The sequence below is a fragment of the Neovison vison genome, chromosome 12, assembly GCF_020171115.1.
Source record: "Neovison vison isolate M4711 chromosome 12, ASM_NN_V1, whole genome shotgun sequence".
Lineage (NCBI taxonomy): Eukaryota > Metazoa > Chordata > Mammalia > Carnivora > Mustelidae > Neogale > Neogale vison.
The window spans coordinates 114,685,325-114,705,406 of NC_058102.1; positions in this window are offsets into that span (position 1 = coordinate 114,685,325).

A 20,082-nucleotide genomic window follows, 5' to 3' on the forward strand; every position below is an offset into this window, starting at 1 on the left:
AGAGGGAAGAGTGAAAATGGCAGCTCTATGGTATATTTCAGTTGCTAGAAGACATTCACAAATTGGAGGGTATAAAATATTCAAAGACAATGAAAAGCAGAGACTCCCCCCCACAAAGCAGATAAATAAGAAAAATGTGCTATAAATAATGATTGGTTTTCCTTTGAAACAAAATTTTTCCCTGTAATTGCTCATCTTGTGATCAAAACAATCTTAAAATAAAAATTATTGTTTATCACAAAATAAGGCCAGTTTTATTAGTTTTGGCCTGATTGTATAGGTATAGTTTACATGTTATTTTACCATATAGGCCTTTTAAAATTGCTTAATTGTGCATTTACTTATTTTTATTCAGTATGTGTGTCCAAATCTAAAAACCGTGTATGTGTTGTATTTATATTTAAATTTATATTTATCTCTCCTTGCATATTATTTGTGATCTATGTGTAATATATTTATATAAAATTGTACCCTTTATTATTGTATAATTTGGTCTTTATCTTGCTAGTGCTTTATATACCCATTATTTTATCCAGTAAGATGCACTATTTCACCCATGGAGGAGTCTCCTTTACCCCAATAAAATGAAGTCCATAGAGTACCTTCATTCTCCCATGTACTTTTTTTTCCCTCTGCCCTCTGCTCTTTCTATTTTCCTTTTCATTCTATATTTCAAGTCATGTAATCCAATCACTCACTGTTAGGTTGTAGAGTAGTTGTATGTTCAGTTTTTAAAGAAACCTCCAAATTGTTTTCCAGAGTGACTGATTCCATTTTTTATTCCAACCAACCAGTGATGTATGAATAATTGATCAAGTTTTTCTGCATTCTCACCAGCAGTTGGTTTATCACTATTTTTTATTTTAGTCATTCCAAAAGATGTATAGTGATAGCATATTCTGGTTTTAATTTGCATTTTCCTGAGAGCTAATGCAGCTGAACAACTCTTTGAGTGTTTATTTTTCATATGTATATCCTCTTCAGTGAAATGTTTCTTCACATCTTTGTCTGCTTCCTATTGAGATTTTTTGGTTTTCTACTATTGAGTTTTGAGAACTCTTTATATATTCTAGGTATGAATGCTGTCTCGGTCTATTCAGACTGCAATAACAAAGTACCACAGACCGGGTATCTTAAATATAAGAGAAATTTAGCTTACCTCTCACAGTCCTGGAAGCTGGAAGTCTGCGATCAGGATGCCAACATATTTGGATGAAGGCCCCCTTTTGTGTTGCAGATTTCTCATTGTATTATCACGTTATGGTGGCGGGGGTGGGGGGAGGACACTCTAGGGGCCTCCATGGAGCCTTTTTATAAGGAACTCATCCCAATCATGATGATGGAAAGTTCATGACTTTATCACCTCTTAATGCTCCCACCTACTAATACCATCTCTGGGGATTAGGGTTTTAACATACAGATTTTGAGAGGCCACAAATATTCAGATCATAGCAAGCCCCTTGTCATATGTATGGTATGCAAGATCCCACACTGTAGCTTGTCTTTTCATCCTCTTTACAGAATCTTATGCAGAATAAGTTTTTAAGTTTGATGAGACACATTTATCAATATTTTCCTTTCATAGGTCATGTTTTCATTGTCAAGTTTAAGAACTCCTTGATTAAACATAGATCTTGAAGACTTTTTCTGTTTCTTTCTAAAAGTTCCATATTTAAGTCTGTTACTCATTTTTGTGTTAGTTTTTATATAATGTATGAGACTTATATTAAGAATCTTTTTTTTTTTTTTGGGCGCCTGGGTGGCTCAGTGGGTTAAGCCTCTGCCTTCGGCTCAGGTCATGATCTCAGGGTCCTGGGATCGAGTCCCGCATCAGGCTCTCTGCTCAGCAGGGAGCCTGCTTCCTCTTCTCTCTCTCTCTGCCTGCCTCTCTGCCTACTTGTGATCTCTCTCTGTCAAATAAATAAATAAAATCTTTAAAAAAAAAAATCTTTTTTTTTCTTTTGTCTATAGATGTCCAGTTGCTTCAGCACCATTATGGAAAATGGTCTGCTGCACTTCTTCTTCTTCTTTTTTTTAAGTATTTATTTGAGAGGGATGGAAAGGGAGAGCAGGCAAGTGGGGGGAAGTGCAGAGGGAGAAGAACAAGCAGGTTTCACACTGAGCACGGGGCTCAACATGGGGCTTAATTCCACCACCCTGAGATCATGACCTGAGCCAAAATCAAGAGTCCAAAGTTCAATTGACTGAGCCACCCTGGTGTCCTTGGTTGGCTGAATTTTTTTTTTTAAGATTATATTTTATTTATTTGAGAGAGAGAGAGAGAGAGAGATTGGGAGAGACCACAAGAAGGGGAGGGTCAAGAAGCAGACTCCCAACTGAGCAGGAAGCCCGATGCAGAGCTTGATTCTGGGACTCCAGGCAGTCACTTAACTGACTGAGTCACCCGGGTGCCCTGCTGAACATTTTAATTAAAAAATTATTTATAGGGGCACCTGGGTGACTCAGTGGGTTAAAGCCTCTGCCTTCGGCTCAGGTCATGATCCCAGGGGTCTGGGATCAAGCCCTGCATTGGGCTCTCTGCTCAGCAGGAAGCCCGCTTCCTCCTCTCTCTCTGCCTGCCTCTCTGCCTACTTGTGATCTCTGTCTGTCAAATAAATAAATAAATAAATCTAAAAAAATTTATTTTTAAGTATTGCACTTGAATCCCTTTAGGTTCTTTTGTTGTTTTTCCATTTTTTTTACATCAGATTTTTATCTGTCCTTTCCAGCATTTTAGTTTAATCATTATTGAAAACTCCTTGTGCTGCCTGGCCCTTTCTTCCCCTGGGAGCTAGAATGACTATCCTTTCTCTTTATTTTATCATTGAGCTTCAGGTCTGCTTATCTAGATACACTAATGAGGAAAAAGTGTCGAGGAGGTGAAAGACGAAGAAGTGTTTAGCCTGTGGTAGTGCCCAGGCAGGCTAGCAGTTCCTTGCTAGGATACCCGAGAGAAGTTTCACTTTTCCCCATTTCCCCTGGGTTTTTCTAGCCTCTGAGATGGGGGGATAAAAAGTCTACTGAAATAGTAGCTCTTTTTTAGCACACTAATATTGGTATTCACCAGGGAGTTCTGAGCTCTTAACATGAGTCATCACTCCCAATAAAGATGAACAGCTCACCCAGCTGCTTTTGATCTCAGGAACTATTTGGCGTGGGAGAAGAAAATAGGCTGCGGTTGGAAATGCAGGGGAAGGAAGGTCTATTTAGTTCCCGAGAATATGTGCTTCACGAAGTGTCTTTTACCTTATTGTTTTTAACAGCTGCATAGTATTTCTCACGTGGGAAATACTATGTTTCTAGTTTTGTCACTGAATTGCCTTTGCAGTGGTGTTATCCTGTGTTCTACGTGTTTGACTAGAACAGTCTCACATATATCCCTAATACTCAAATTTCAGTCTCTAATACTATTCAGTCCTATAGGGAACCAGTATTCCTTGTAAAGTTTTTTGATTTCTTATCTCCATACAGGGAACTTTTAAATGGGCAAAGAACATCTTATTACCAGAATCAAAATTCTGGAGTGCTAGTGAACAGGCATAAGAACAACTAAGATCTCTCTGGCCCAACCATGATAATTTGAACATTCAAAGAATGATAATTATGCTTTATTGGAATAATTTTAATCTATCAAAAGCTATGAGTACATAAAGTTACTCCAAAGGAAAAGCATTAAGAACAATGTGCCAGACTAAAATGGCAGCATAGGAGACCCTTGCCTCTGTCTCCTATAATGATCAACAGTTAAATAGTTATCTATGACCAAAAACAGCTCTGGGAGAGATGTGGAGTTCACTTAAAAATTCTAGCAACACAGTGGAACAAGAAGCTCAAGAATTACTACACAAAAAGAGAAGGAAAACAGCTTCATTTTCCTGCATCATTCCATTTTCCAAGTGGGCATTACTTAGTGCCCACTGGGAACTCCCAAGCTAGAAGTAGTTCCCTTCATTGAGAAAGGGAAAGCAGAGCGAACAGCTTCCCCATCCTTTCAAGGCATGTGCCCCGTACTGCACATGAAGGACCTGCTTTGGTTTCATCCCATGCAGAGACAGGCAAAGCTGAGATGTATAGAGATTTCTAAGAACAAGGAATAAAAATAGGAACTACCAACATCAGGTTCTCAGTGGGATCAACCTTGGTTCCCAGCAACCAGTACTACAGGGTATTCTAGTAGGCTCACCACAGAAGAAACCAATGACCAGAGCAGCTGCCATAGACCTCCTGCAGATTTTACCAGTTTTCCATCTTGGAGGTATTCCCATTCCCAGATGCCAGATACCTGAGTCTCTCCTAGCTCCCTAAACATTCTCCCTACCCCTACACTACCCCCTACCCTGTGCCTGCTGTAGTGTAGGCCTCTACAGCTAACAAATGCACAATGTCAGCCAAGACCCCCACAGCTGTCTCCCACCAATGTGTGTGCCCTTCAGGTTAGTCCTTCCAGGTGTACGCTGCATGCCAGTGGCCAAATGCCTGTCATTGGCCGCCGCCGAGGTGTACAAGCACATGGCAAGATACTGTGGCCAAGGAAGTGCATGCTGGCAGCCAAGACCCTCATAGCAGTTTATGGGTCTTGATTCAGCCCTTTCTCCTATTACTGGATGGCACACTACTGGGCTCACCTATAGCCAACCCAGCCCTGCTGTGCACCTGAACGTCCCTGCTTTGACACATCACTGGCCTCCACTTCCACACGCCTGTGGAGAGACTGTGAAGCCATAGAAGTGCATGCCCACAGCCAGGGGCCCCACAGCTTCTTGTGGTTGCAGACTGGCGCTGTCTTCTGCCACTGGCCTGTGCAGCTAGCCAGCTCTTCCAGCTGTATACCTGCATGACTCCAACCTGACTCCCAGCACAGTCCTCCTTTGCCGTGCGTCTGTGGCAAGGCCCAGCAGCCATGGAAATACACTATGACAGCCAGCACCCCTCTAGCTACCAGTGTCCCCACAGTTGGCTCCAGCCTTTGCTACTTGCCCTGGTTCCTACCAACTACATTTGTATCTGCAACTGGCTCTTGCCACTTCACAGACACCTACAGCTACCAATGCTCAATCATTAAAAAATAGAAAATCAGAATAGACCAATAACAAATAAGGGGATTGACTTGTAACCAAAACCCTCCCACAAAAGAAACCCCCAGAACCAGATGGATTTATGGATGATTATACCAAACACTAAATGAAGAACTAATACCCAAACACTTCCAAAAAAATTGAAGAAACAGGAACACTTTCAACCTCATTTTATGAGGCTAGCCAGACAAGGACCATGTAAGAAAAAGAAATTACAGGCCAACTTCCCAGATGAATATAGAGGCAAAAACCCTCAAGAAAATACTAGCAAACTGACCTTAACAGTACATTAAAAGGCTCACACACCATAATCAAATGGATTTACTCCAAGGAGGCAAAGATGGTTCCACATATGGAAATCAATAACAGTGATGCACCACATTAATAGAATGAAAGACAAAAGCCATATGATATCACAACAGTTGCAGAAAAAGCACTTGACAAAATTCAACATGCATTTATGATAAAAACTCTAAACAAACTGGGAATAGAAGGAATGTGCTACAATTTAATAAGTGCCATATGTCACAAAGCCACAGCTATATTGTACTCGCTGGTGAAAGGTCAGAAGTTTTCTCTCTAAGGATCAGAAACAAGACACTCTCAGTCTCATGAGTCCTTTTCAACATGGTACTGGAAGTCCTGACCAGAGCAATTAGGCAGAAGAAGAAAAAAGGCACCCAAATAAGAAAGGAAGCAGTAAAATTGTGTCGCTTAGCTGATGATATGATATACATATATATGTATATCATATATATATGTATATGTATATATATATACACAAAATGTATATATATATACACAAAATCCTGAAAGAACTATAGCAAAAACCCATTAGAACTAATAAATGAACTAGTCAAGTTTCAGGACACAAAATCTATATATAGAAATCAATTGCATTTTTAAAAAGATTTATTTATTTGAGAGGGAGAGAGAGAGAGAGCACAAACAAGGGGAGAGGCAGAATGAACAGAAAAGGGAGAAAGTCTCCAGCAGACTCCCTGCTGAGCACAGAGCTGGACCAGGCTCAACCCACAACCCTGAGGTCATGACCTGAGCCAAAACCAAGAGTTGGGTGCTCAACTGACTGAGGCACCCAGGCACCCCAGCTGCATTTTTTTACATTAGCTATAAATATCTGAAAAAGAAACAAACAAACAACAACAACAACAACCCCAACCATCCCTTTTACAATAGCATCAAAAACTACCGAATACTTGGAAATAATAAATCAAGGAAGGAAGAATTTAGACATTTTAAACTATAAGACATTTCTGAAACACACTGAAGGCACATAAATGGAAAAGTGTTCCATGTTCATCGATCAGAAGGGTTAATATTATTAAAATGTCCATATTTTTCAAAGCCATCTACAGATTCAAAAATCCCTATCAAAATTCTAATGGCATTTATTTACAGAAATAGAAAGAGCAATCTTCTAATCTATGTGGAATCACAAAAGACCATGTATAACCAGAGCGTTCTTGAGAAAGAACAAGGCTAGAGGTATCACACTTCCTGATTCCAAACTATGTTACAAAACTATAGTAATCAACACAGCATAGTACTTGCGTAAAAACAAGCAGAGAGACAATGGAACAGAATCAAGAGCCCAGAAATAAACCGTGCATATATGATCAATTAATATTTGATAAGAGAACCAGGAGTTCATACATGCAAAAGAATTTAAATGGACCTCTGTCTTATAGCACTCACAAACGTTACCTCAAAAAGGATTAAGTACTTAATTAAAAACTGGAAACCAGGGTGCTCCGGTGGCTCAGTGGGTCAAAGTCCCAGGATCAAGCCCCACATCAGGCTCTCTGCTCCGTGGGGAGCCTGCTTCCTTCTTTCTCTCTGCCTGCCTCTCTGCCTACTTGTGATCTCTGTCAAATAAATAAAATATTTTAAAAAATAAATAAAACTGGAAACCATAAACTTCTAGAAGAAAACGTAAATGATAAGCTCCTGACATCAGTCTTGGCAATGATTTTTTTGTATATGACACCAAAAGCACAAGCAATAAAAGCAAAAAAAGGACAAAAAAGAATAAGTGGGACTATATCAAACTGAAAATCTTCTGCATGGCAAAAGAGACAATAAACAAAATGAACAAGCAACATATGGATCAGGAGAAAATATCAGCAGATCATGTATATGATAAGGGGTTAATATTCAAATGTATAAAGAACTTCTATAACTCAAAGCAAAAAAATCCAATTACAAAGTGGGCAGAGACCTTGAACAGGAATTTTTTTTTTTTCCAAAGAAGACATTTAAAATAGCTCATAAATGGATAAAGAAGATGCGGTATATATACACAATGGAATACTATGCAGCCATCAAAAGAAACGAAATCTTGCCATTTGCGACAACATGGATGGAACTAGAGCGTATCATGCTTAGCAAAATAAGTCAAGCGGGTAAAGACAACTATCATATGATCTCCCTGCTATGAGGAAGTGGTGATGCAACATGGGGGCTTAAGTGGGTAGGAGAAGAATCCATGAAACAAGATGGGATAGGGAGGGAGACAAACCATAAGTGACTCTTAATCTCACGAAACAAACTGTGGGTTGCTGGGGGGAGGGGGGTTGGGAGAAGGGGGGTAGGGTTATGGACATTGGGGAGGGTATGTGCTTTTGGGTAAACTGGAAGGGGAGGTGAACCACGAGAGACTATGGACTCTGAAAAACAATCTGAGGGGTTTGAAGTGGGGGGGGGTGGGAGGTTGGGGTACCAGGTGGTGGGTATTATAGAGGGCACGGCTTGCATGGAGCACTGGGTGTGGTGAAAAAATAATGAATAATGTTTTTCTGAAAATAAATAAATTGGAAAATAAATAAATAAATAAATAAATAAAAAGAGATCAGGGATTCCCAAAGAAGTGCTTGTAATTATGTTACAGCACCATCTTTGCATTAAAATTCAAAAGTTGAAAAAAATAAAATAAAATAAAATAGCTCATAAATACATGAAAAGGTGTTCAACATGACTAACCATCAGGGAAATACAAATCAAAACCACCATGAAATACCACCTCACACCTGTTAAAATGGTTATTATCAGACAGAGAAGAGAGCAAATGCTGGCAAAAATGTAAAGGAAAGAAAACCCTGTGGACTGCTGGTGGAAGAGTCACTGCGGAAAATGGCATGGAGGTTCCTCAAAAGGTTAAAAGTAGGTTTTAAAAATTAAAACTACTGGGGTGCCTGGGTGGCTCAGTGGGTTAAAGCCTCTGCTTTCAGCTCTGGTCATGATCCCAGGGTCCTAGGATTGAGCCCCGCATCGGACTCTCTGCTCAGTGGGGAACCTGCTTCCCCCTCTCTCTCTGCCTGCCTCTCTGCCTACTTGTGATCTCTGTCTGTCAAATAAATAAATAAAATCTTAAAAAAAAATTAAAACTACCATATGACTCAGCAACCCCAGCTCTAATTATGTATCTGGAGGAAATAAAATCACTGTCTTAAAGAGTTATCTGTACCCCCATGTTCACTGCATCATTATACACAATACCCAAGACATGGAAACAACCTAAATGTTCACCAATGGATGAATAGATAAATAAATCTTAGTACATACATACAACAGAATATTATTCGGCTATGAGAAAGAAGGAAATCCTCCCACTATAGCAGAATGGATAAATGGACCATGAGGGCATTATGCTGAGTGAAATAACCTTAAAGACAAATATTGTGTGATTTCAGTTATATGTGAAATCCAAAAATATTGAAATCCTAGAAACAGAGTAGAACAGTGGTTGTCAGTGGCTGAATATTGGGACAAACCTCTGGTGTTAAGATGAGTAAGTTCTGGGGCTGTATCATACAGCTTGGTAACTATAGTTAACAGTACTGTACTGTGTCCTTGGAAGCTGCAAGGAGAGTAGAGCTTTAATGTTCTCATTATAACAACAAAAACAAAATGATAATTGATGTAGTTTTTGGAAAGTTTGGTTGGTGGGGTCTGGGGCCGATGGCAAAGAAAGAATTCTTGAGATGTCTTTGGTGCAAAATGGTGGTTTTATTAAATCTGGGATAGAGGACCAGGGGTAGAAGGAGCTGCTGCCACATCTGCCTGCTGTCTCCTGCTGCCCCAAGACTGTGAGAAGCGAGTGATTATATATATTCCTTGGGACTGGGAGAAGTAAAGATAAGGGAATTTCCAAAAGAACTTTCATTTTTAAAAATTTTTATTTATTTATTTGACAGAGAGACAGCAACAAAGAGAACACAGGCAAGGAGAGTGGGAGAGGGAGAAGGAGACCTAGGTGTGGCTGGTGGGAGACTCTGGGGTCATGATCTGAGCCAAGCAGACACCTGACTGGCCCTGCAAAAGGACTTTCATATGTTAAAGAAGATTTAGGATCCTGAGGAAATGTCAGAATTTGCCTATCTCAAGTATTTATCAAAGGACTGCAAGTAATAAAGACATTTAATTTTATCTACATTTCCTTCTACCGTTGTTTTCCACATCAGTAATTATGTTAGGTGAATGACGTGTTAACTAACCTCATTGCACAGCACATACATGTAGCAAGTTACTACACTGTACACCTTAAACTCACACAATGACAAGAAAGCTAGAAAAAGAAAGGAATAAGTAAGTAAATAAAATCCTCTCCAGCTCCCACCCCGAAAATCAGTGTGCCAAAATGTAGTTGTAAATTAGCACACAAAGAAAGTACTCTGTTAGGATATAGTAACATTAAATCTTTTAAAAAAATTAATCCTAAAATTTATATGGAACCAGGAAAGACCCCAAATATCCAGAGGAATTCAAAAGGAAAGCCAAAGTTGGTGGCATCACAATTCTAGACTTCAAGCTCTATAACAAAGCTGTCATCATCAAGACAGTATGGTACTGGCACTAAAACAGACACATAGATCAATGGAACAGAATAGAGAGCCCAGAAATAGACCCTCAGCTCCATGGTCAACTAATCTTCAACAAAGCAGGAAAGAATGTCCAATGGGAAAAAGACACAGTGTCTTCAACAAATGGTGTTGGGAAAATAGGACAGCTACATGCAGAAGAATGAAATTGGACCATTTCCTTATACCACACACAAAAATTGACTCCAAATGAATCAAAGACCTCAATGTGAGACAGGAATCTATCAAAATCCTTGAGGAGAACATGGCAGCAACCTCTTCAACCTAGCCACAGCAAATTCTTCCTAGAAACATTGCCAAAGGCAAGGGAAGCAAGAGCAAAAATGAACTACTGGGACTTCATAAAGATCAAAAGCTTTTGCATAGCAAAGGAAACAGTCAACAATACCAAAAGACAACTGACAAGAATGGGAGAAGATATTCACAAATGACCTATCAGATAAAGGGCTAGTATCCAAAATCTATAAAGAACTTATCAAACTCAACATCCAAAGAACAAATAATCCAATCAAGAAATGGGCAGACATGAACAGACACTTCTGTAAAGAAGACATCCAGATGACCAACAGACACATGAAAAAGTGCTCCACATCACTCGGCAACAGGGAAATACAAATCAAAACCACAATGAGATCCCTTCTCGGCCTTTTGGCTAAGATCAAGTGTAAAACCACAGTGAGATACCACCTCACACCAGTCAGAATGCCTAAGATTAACAAATCAGGAAATGACAGATATTGGTGAGGATGCAGAGAAAGGGGAACCCTCCTATGCTATTGGTGGGAATGCAAGCTGGTGTAGCCACTCTGGAAAACAGCACCGAGGTTCTTCAAAAAGTTGAAAATAGAGCTACCCTACAAACCAGCAATCGCACTACTGGGTATTTACCCTAAAGATACAAATGTAGTGATCTGAAGGGGCACGTGCACCCAAATGTTTATAGCAGCAATGTCCACAACAGTAACATTAAACCTTGCTATCTACCTTGTTTTTATTGATTAGTATTAGTGTTTGTTTTGCTGCTTTATGCTTATTATAGATGAACAATACAGATTATTATGTTAATTTTTGCTTTAAAAGGCCAAATTTGGAAATCAAAGGACAATAGGAGCAGAATTATCAATAAAATAGTCATGAAATGATGGTTGATGAGATCTCTAGGGAACATGTGAAGAAGTCACAATGTGTCTTCAACATAAATCAGGCATGCAAATACTGATTGTAATTCAGATAAGAATGCTAATCTGATCCAACTTAATCATGTCATATGAAATTGTATAGCAAACTGAAGTAAGAAAATGAGTATGGTTGAAACTTTAGATATACCCAGAGGACACATAAAAGTTATACAAAATCCAAACCTACCCTAAAATCCTCACTGGGAGTCAGGGGCTTGGGTGGGATCCTTTGTTACCAAAGCAGGTAGATGATAACAACAAGAAGGGCTGGTGTGTTACTGTGAACTAAAGCAGAATCATCCTGGAAGTAGCCTTCTGAACCCATGAGTCCAGAGTCTTCTGACTATAAGCTAACACTCCACCTGTGGCACAATTCTGAATCACAGACAGGGTGACCTTAGCAAGACTGACAATGCTGCTACTCTTCTAAGCTGAGAAAGTGACTTTGGAACCCAGGAAGAGGTAGAAATAAAGATAGAAATGTAGAAAAAGTAAAAGTAAATTAATGCCACGGTGTTAATACTTTATTGCTTGGTTTAAGAATAAGCTTTATTATGGGGCGCCGGCGTGGCTCAGTGGGTTAAGCTGCTGCCTTCAGCTCAGGTCAAGATCTCAGGGTCCTGGATTGAGTCCCGCATCGGGCTCTCTGCTCAGCACGGAGCCTGCTTCCTCCTCTCTCTCTGCCTGCCTCTCTGTCTACTTGTGATCTCTGTCAAATAAATAAATAAAATCTTTAAAAAAAAAAATAAGCTTTATTACAATTGTAACTTGTCTGTGTGATTTTTGTACTTTAAAATATTTAAAACTGAGGGAATATAGTTTTAATTTGACATATTGAAGAGAATGGGAGTATGAGGCTCTGATTTAGTTAACTGCTATGTTTAGAATAGGTTTGTAAAAGTATTCATGTCCTAATGAAGATCTGTCATTATTGCTGTAACGTTGGCATTGCTTTCGTTACTGTGTGAAACACCTGAACAATTTTGATATATGGAATTTGTGATGGCGGCTTAAAAAGTTAATAAATTATTAAGAGAAATTATTTATTATAAATAATTATTTTTAAGAGAAATAAATTATTTATTAAGAGAAGTTACTTAATAAAACTTGTATGTGTTTGGGAAAGATTTAGAGAACTTTAGTCTGTCAAAATTATCAACTAATTGAGCATTAATAACAAGAAGTGAGGGTGGGTATTTTTAAAATTTTAATACAAAGTATACTTGATTTATAAATGAACTAAAATTTGTAAGTTGAGCATAAAGCCTTCTGACAAAGGCTGCTATTGATTTCAAGGTTAGTAAATGAAGTTAGAATATGAAGTTAAACACAAATAGCATATTGTCTTCTCCCTTTGCCTGGTTAATGTCTATTTAGTTTTTTGCTTTCAGGTTATGTATTTTTCCATAAGGAAAGCATCTGTGTTGATTAGAAATGCATTTGGCTGGGAGTAAAATAAAATCAACAGCAACTTAAGATGTAATTGTTTTATTTGTCTCTCAAAATAACAAATACAGGAATGGTATAGTTGCTTAAAGATATTTATAAGGACCCTGGGTTCTTCTCTCTTTCTGCTCTGTCATCCTTAGGGTGTGCCTTTTGTCCTTAAAATCACTAGTCGGGAAGCAGCGGTGTCTAAAAGCATTGTGCCCCACTTCAGGCAGAAAGAAAATGATAAGAGACAAAGGGCAAAGAACAAAAGCCTCTTGTGAGACTTTTGTCTTTTTTATTCAGGAAAGATCATGTTTCCCTTGGGACTTTTGTCTGCCTCTTCATTGGCCAGAAATGTGTCACATGGTCTTCCCAAGCTGCTAGAAGAAGGCAAAGGGGGAAGAGATTTGGAGTGGGTGCTGACTGACTTTGTATCTCTGATCTCTGATCTCTGAGACTGGCTTAGATGCCCCCTTTTTTATTTTCTTCATAGCACTCAGTAAACGAAGAGACCAATTAGAATACCTTTGAATGCTATAATTAGTGCAGATGTGAAGAGTGGTGGATAAAAAAAATGCAAAGAGTATGTTCTATTATATTTTTATCAACTTAGGTGCTCTTCATATATATTAATAAGTGACCAGATTGAAAACTCCTTGAGAGCAACATATTGCATATATGATGGTTGCCTAGCCCCTTTTCTTTTTTGTTGCATTTTCTGAGGTATAATTGACATATAACATTATGTCAGTTTCAGATACACAACAGAATGATTTGATTTTTTTTCTTGTGATGAAAGGATTTCAAAGATTCACTTTCTTCGTGACTTTCCCAGCAGCTTTCCTTTTCTTCCCTTTCCTTTCCTTTCTTGTTTGTTTGAGAGAGAGGATACATGCTTGAGCCAGAGGTGGAGAAGGAAGGGGCAAATGGAGAGGGAGAATCTCAACCAGCCTTCTCTGGAACCCGCACTGGGCAGGAGTCCAACACGGGGCTCCATCATCTGACCCTCCAGTCACGACCTGAGCCAAAATCAAGAGTCAGATGCTTAATTGACTGAGCTGCCCAGCACCCTTTCCAGCACCTTTTTTTTTTTTTTAAGGTTTTATCTATTTATTTGACAGAGAGATAGAGAGAACCAGAGAGCACAAAGGGGAAAATGGTAGAGGGAGAAGGAGAAGCAGGCTTCCCGTTGAGCAGGGAGCCCGATATGGGGACTAGTCCCAGGACCCTGAACTCAAGACCTGAGCCCAAAGGCAGATGCCCAAAGTGCTGAGCCACCCAGGGGCCCCACACCTTTTTTTTTTTTTTTAAAATAAAGACTTTATTTATTTATTGGAGAGAGAGAGTAAGTGAGAGTGAGCACAAGCAGGGGGAGAGGGTGAGGGAGAAGCAGACTCCCCTGCTGAGAAGGTAGCTTGACATGGGGCTCAATCCCAGGACTGTAGGATCATGACCCAAGCCAGAGGCTGCCGCTTAACCGACTGAGCTACCCCACCACTCCTCTAGTACCTTTTCTTGAGGAGCTTGCTACTCAGAGTGTGGTCATGGACCAGTAGTGTCAACATCAGGGGCTTGTTAGGAATGAGGGGACTGTTGGAAATGTAGAATATCTGGCCCTTCTCACATCTATAAATCAAAATCTGTATTTTAAAAAATCTCTAGGTCATTTGTTTGGACATTTGCTCCCTGGACTTCCAGTTACTTAAGCCAATACATTTCTTTTGTTCTTAAACTTGTTTCTACCATTTGCAGTTGAAAGAATCCTGAATGATCTAGACAGTCACCATACACCATTAGGTGCTTTATTCTTTTCTGTGATTCATACATTATTGTTGATTTGGATTTATAATGGAATCAATCATTTATATGCTCTTGGATCACAAAACAGATACGTAAAGAATAGCAAACGCATTTTAACACTCATGCTAACCTTGGTCAATAGTTCATGGCTCCCTGGCCACACTCATTGTGTTTGCATAAGGGGACATTGATGGCACATTTTTTTTTTTAAGGTTTTATTTTTATTTATTTGACAGAGCACAAGCAGGCAGAGCAGCAGGCAGAGGGAGAGGGAGAAGCAGGCTCTCTGCTGAGCTGAGTGGGGCTCAATTCCAGAACTCCAGGATCATGACCTGAGCCAAAGGCTGTTGTCTATCTGACTGAGCCACCTAGGTGCCCCGATTCCCCCTTTATCTCAGGGAAGATTCACATTTCATAGTGTAGTGAGGGGTGGTAGTGATAGGTCAGCTTCAATGTTGCTCCTCATTCATGGATTCAACAGTTCATATATTCTCGTCCTGGACAGACAGGTAAAGCCTGTGCGTAGAATTGTAAAATGTGAAATCTGGAAGTAAACTTAGGACTCTTCTAGTCTAGTATTCTTCTGCTACCTGGATTTAAGTATTCTACCACTAAAGGTAAAAAATAATGTCATAATAAAAAGCTTTAAGCTAGTAGTCATCATCTTTCAATTTTATGTTTTTCTTCCTCCAAATGTTTACACAATTTGTGCTTCCTATTTTAAAAAATAGAATCCAGATAAGAGAACATCTGAATTAGAATAAAATTACATATTAACTGTTAAAATTATAAAAGAATTCTTTTATGGTGTTCTGGTAGGAACATCTTGATTTCCAGGTGCTGTGTCTCTTACATAAGTTTTAGCTCTCAACTCCTTACTTTCATGGGTAAGGAGGCTGAGACTTCCTTGGTTATGGGACTTGTCCAGATGGAAGCCTGTAAACTGTGTTCTGAATATGTTTCCTGCTTTTCCACTCTCCAGAGGGCTTCCTCTCCAACCCTCTTTTTCTTTCTTTTTACTGCCAGATACACATCCCCAGATAAAGACATTGTCCTTTACCATTTTCTTTGCTAAGGTCAACTGGTCAGAAAACACAGATGAGAGAAAAACTTCATTGAGAAAAGACTTGGATGAGAACCCAAGATGACAGGGAAAGAAAACAAAGTGATATAAAGGAATAACATGAAAGAGCTTGTTGGGGGTGATGGAACTCTTCTGAGTTCCAATTGTGTTGTGGCTACACAGATACTACAGGTGCTAAAATTATTAGAACTGTATACCCCTCCCCCAGTTTTACTGTGGTAATTTAAGATAAAAATAAATAAATGAAATCAGAAAACAAAGTGTTGGGGCACCTGGGTTGCTCAGTTGGTTAAGCATCCGTCTCTTGTTTTCAGCTCAGGTCACGAGATGGAACCTGCTTAAGATTCTCTCCTCTCCCCCTACCCAGCTCTCTCTCTAAAAACAAAAAAGAAAAGGAAACAAAGTGTCAAACAGTGCATAGAGGCCATGCCTTCAGTCTTTCCTATCTTCCTAAATAGTCATAAAGGAAATGTGATGATCTAGGCTACAAGATGAGTAACTAATTATAAATAGTATAGGTTACAAGATCTACTAAATTTACACATATGCTGATTTCTAAGACTATATATTGTGAATGTTTCACTTTTTAAAAAAAATTTTATTTATTTATTTGGCAGAGTGACAGAGAGAGCATGGGAGGGAAGAAGGTCAGAGGGAGAAGCAGACTCCCTGCTGAGCAGGGAGCCCGATGTGGGACTGGATCCCAGAACTCCGGGATCATGACCTGAGCTGAAGGCAGTTGCTTCACCAACTGAGCCACCCAGGCGCCCTGTTTCACTTTGTCTTTTTCTTTTTTTACAATATCTTTTTGTACCAAAAGTACATCTTTTTGGTAGAGAGAGGTTGGTAACTTTTTTTTAGTTTGGTGTGATATATGAATTGCTTTTAAAGTATGTTTTATTAAATAGTAAACTATTTTGCGATTCTTACTATAGTGTTAGTCTTATTTGCTTTCCACAGAGATCTGGCCAAGTAAATCATATGTTAATAAGGGTGTTTTTTGTTTGTTTGTTTCTTTGCTTACTTGACTCATGTATGCTATTTATTGGAAAAGGCATTGATGCCCAGCTAAGGCTCTTAATCTTGCCATACCTCAATACTCTATTTTAGAAATCTGGTTGCATAATCTTGCATAGTTCCTCTTTCCAACATTGATGCTGAACATGCTTAAACATTTAGGACCCACTTGCACAAATTAACAGTACTGATAGACCACCTTCCTTTGCCTGAAGGCTGTGTTGTTTAGCCCATCTACGCTTTCTCTAAATTAGCTTGCTTCCAGACTTGCCACATTTGATTTTCTCTGCTTTCTTTGTCCCTTTGTACTCAAATGGGATGGCCTACATTACTTATTTTTATTACGTCGCAAGTTCTCTCATCTCCATCACACTTTTTTGGGGCGGATCATGATTCATGTTCTACTCTTAGTGACATATGTATTTTTGATATGAGCTAACACTTGAGGAAAATGTCACCTCTCCTTCTTTCACCTATCACATATTATTTATTGTAATCCATTACTCAGATTCACTCTCCGATTCTGAGAAATCACCTTCTTAAATGTACTATCTCAAATCATGAAACTGAGTATTTCTGTAAAATGAGCTTTTAACACAGCTTTGTTCCTGTTAAATTACTTGTCCTAATGTGACTGCAAAGAAAATATAAAGGATTTACAGGCATTTTTTATTTTTAAAATTAAAAGAGAATGCTTTTTCTTTTTTTCTTTTGATAGCTTTCAACCAGAATTGTCTAAGGGAGACAAAGATATAACCTGTTCATCTGGATCCATCCTCCCATACAGGGATCTTACAGGCTCTTAGCTCTTCTGATTAGAAACCCTGTACCTTTTTTTTTTTTTAAGTGTACAGTTGTATGAGTTTTTTTTCAATTGATAGGCTTTTTATTTATTTTTATTTTTTTTAAAGATTTTATTTATTTATTTGACAGATCACAACTAGGCAGAGAGGCAGGCAGAGAGAGAGAGAGAGAGGAGGAGGAAGCAGGCTCCCTGCTGAGCAGGACCCTGGGATCATGACCTGAGCCAAAGGCAGAGGCTTTAACCCACTGAGCCACCCAGGCGCCCCTTGATAGGCTTTTTAAAAAAAGATTTTATTTATTTAACAGAGTGAGAGCGCACAAGCAGGGGGAGAGGCAGAGGGAGAGAAAGAACCAGGCTCCCCGCAAAGCAGGAGAAGCCCGATATGGGACAACCGGAGCCGAAGACAGTGGCTCAACCAACTGAGCCACCTCGGCACCCCATGGGCTTTTTTTTTTTTTTTCTCAATTTATTTATTTTCAGAAAAACATTATTCATTATTTTTTCACCACACCCGGTGCTCCATGCAAGCCGTGCCCTCTATAATACCCACCACCTGGTACCCCAACCTCCCACCCCCCCGCCATTTCAAACCCCTCAGATTGTTTTTCAGAGTCCATAGTCTCTCATGGTTCACCTCCCCTTCCAATTTACCCAAATTCCCTACTCCTCTCTAACGCCCCTTGTCCTCCATGCTATTTGTTATGCTCCACAAATAAGTGAAACCATATGATAATTGACTCTCTCTGCTTGACTTATTTCACTCAGCATAATCTCTTCCAGTCCCGTCCATGTTGCTACAAAAGTTGGGTATTCATCCTTTCTGATGGAGGCATAATACTCCGTAGTGTATATGGATCACATCTTCCTTATCCATTCATCCGTTGAAGGGCATCTTGGTTCTTTCCATAGTTTGGCGACCGTGGCCATTGCTGCTATAAACATTGGGGTACAGATGGCCCTTCTTTTCACGACATCTTTTTTTTTTTAAGAATAGTTTTAGATTTACAGAGAAACTGAGCAGATAATAGAGAATGCCTATATAACCTCTTCCCCACACCACCCCCCTTCAGTGTTCCCTGTGAACATCTTACATTGGTATGGTATGTTTGTGACAATTAATGGATCTATTCTGATAGACTGTAATTAACTAAAAATCTATATGATTCTGATTTCCTTAGATTTTCCCTAATGTATTCTTCTGTTTGAGGATCCTCTGCACGATACCACATTATCTTCAGTGGTCATGTCAACTCTCGGCTGACAATTTCTCAGCCTTAACTTTTTTTGATAACCTTAACAGTTTGAGGAGTACTGGTCAGGTATCTTGCAGAGTGCCCCTCTAATGAAATTTCTGATAATTTTTTCATGATTAGACTAGAACTGTGCATTTTGTGAAAGAAAATCACAGAAGTGTAGTGCCATTCTCATCACTTCACTCCAAGGGAACATACTACCCACAATGAGTTATCTTGTTAATGTTGACTTTAATCATGTGGCTATGTGGCATTTGTCAGGTTTCTCTACTGTGAAGTCATTCTTTATTTTTTGGAAGGAAGTCAATTTTATGGTACACAGCCAAAAAGTGGGGAGTCATGCTCTCTTTCTTTTAGGTGGACTATCTGCAAAATTTATTTGGAATTCCTGCATGAAGTAAGATAATTTCTTCTCCCCCATTTATTACTTTATTCCATCATTTTTTATATTAGTATGAATCCATGGATATTTATTTTATACTTTGTGTTATAATCCACTAATACTTTACTTTCTTGCTCAAATTGTTCAGGCTTTGGCCATTGGAAATTCTTTCACTTGGCTCTTGTGCCTTTGACATACTCCAGTCAATGTGGATGTTTTATTTTTGAGTTCTTCCTTCCTTTCTGACATGACAAGGTGCTCCAGGCTCATCTTGTGCATTTTCTGCCCCAGTCCTCCAGTCAGATATTTCTCCAAAGAAGAGCCTTGCACTTTGTAAGCACAAAGTAGCTCCTTAATCAGCCACTCCAAACATGAAAACTGTTCTCCAAGATCTCATGTTTTCTTATTTGCTAAAAACAAAAGGTGTAAAAATATTTAATAAATTATATAACCAGGAAATGCATATTCCCAGTAAAGATTTAAGGAGGGATGATTCAGATTGAGTATATATAATGTAAAAATGAGACAAATTGTTTGAAATAATAAATGTCCAGGAATAATAAGGCCTCTTCGGGTTTTATGTTATAAAGGAAGCTTATAAAGATAGAAGATGATTCTGGTTGGGCTCCTCAAATACTAGGTGCAGAGGGATTAGAAGATGAACTTGGAAAAAATTTTTTTAAAGATTTTATTTATTTATTAGAGAGAGAGGGAGAGCACAAGCAGGTAGAGCAGTAGGCAGAGGGAGAGGGAGACTCAGTCTCTTCACCAAGCAGAGAGTCCAATGTGGGGTTTGATCCCAGGACTCTGGGATCATGACCTGAGCCTAAGGCAGCAGCTTAACCGACTGGGCCACCCAGATGTCCCAGAACTTGGGAAATTTTGAAAGAGAAAATTATGTGCACTCACAATTGGGAATTGAAATAGACATACTTTTTTTTAAAAAACTGATTTATGCAATGACATTTTAAGATATTCTACCTAAAATATTATTCATTGATTTTCCTCTTTAAATACTAATTTATAAATCACTTTATCTAAGAATTATTTAATGTTCTCAGACCAAAATCAGAAAGATTTTGAAGTTTTCACTTTGTAGCTGCCTACAAAATAGCACATCTATAATATGATCTGATTTGCATAAACATTTTTAATTATA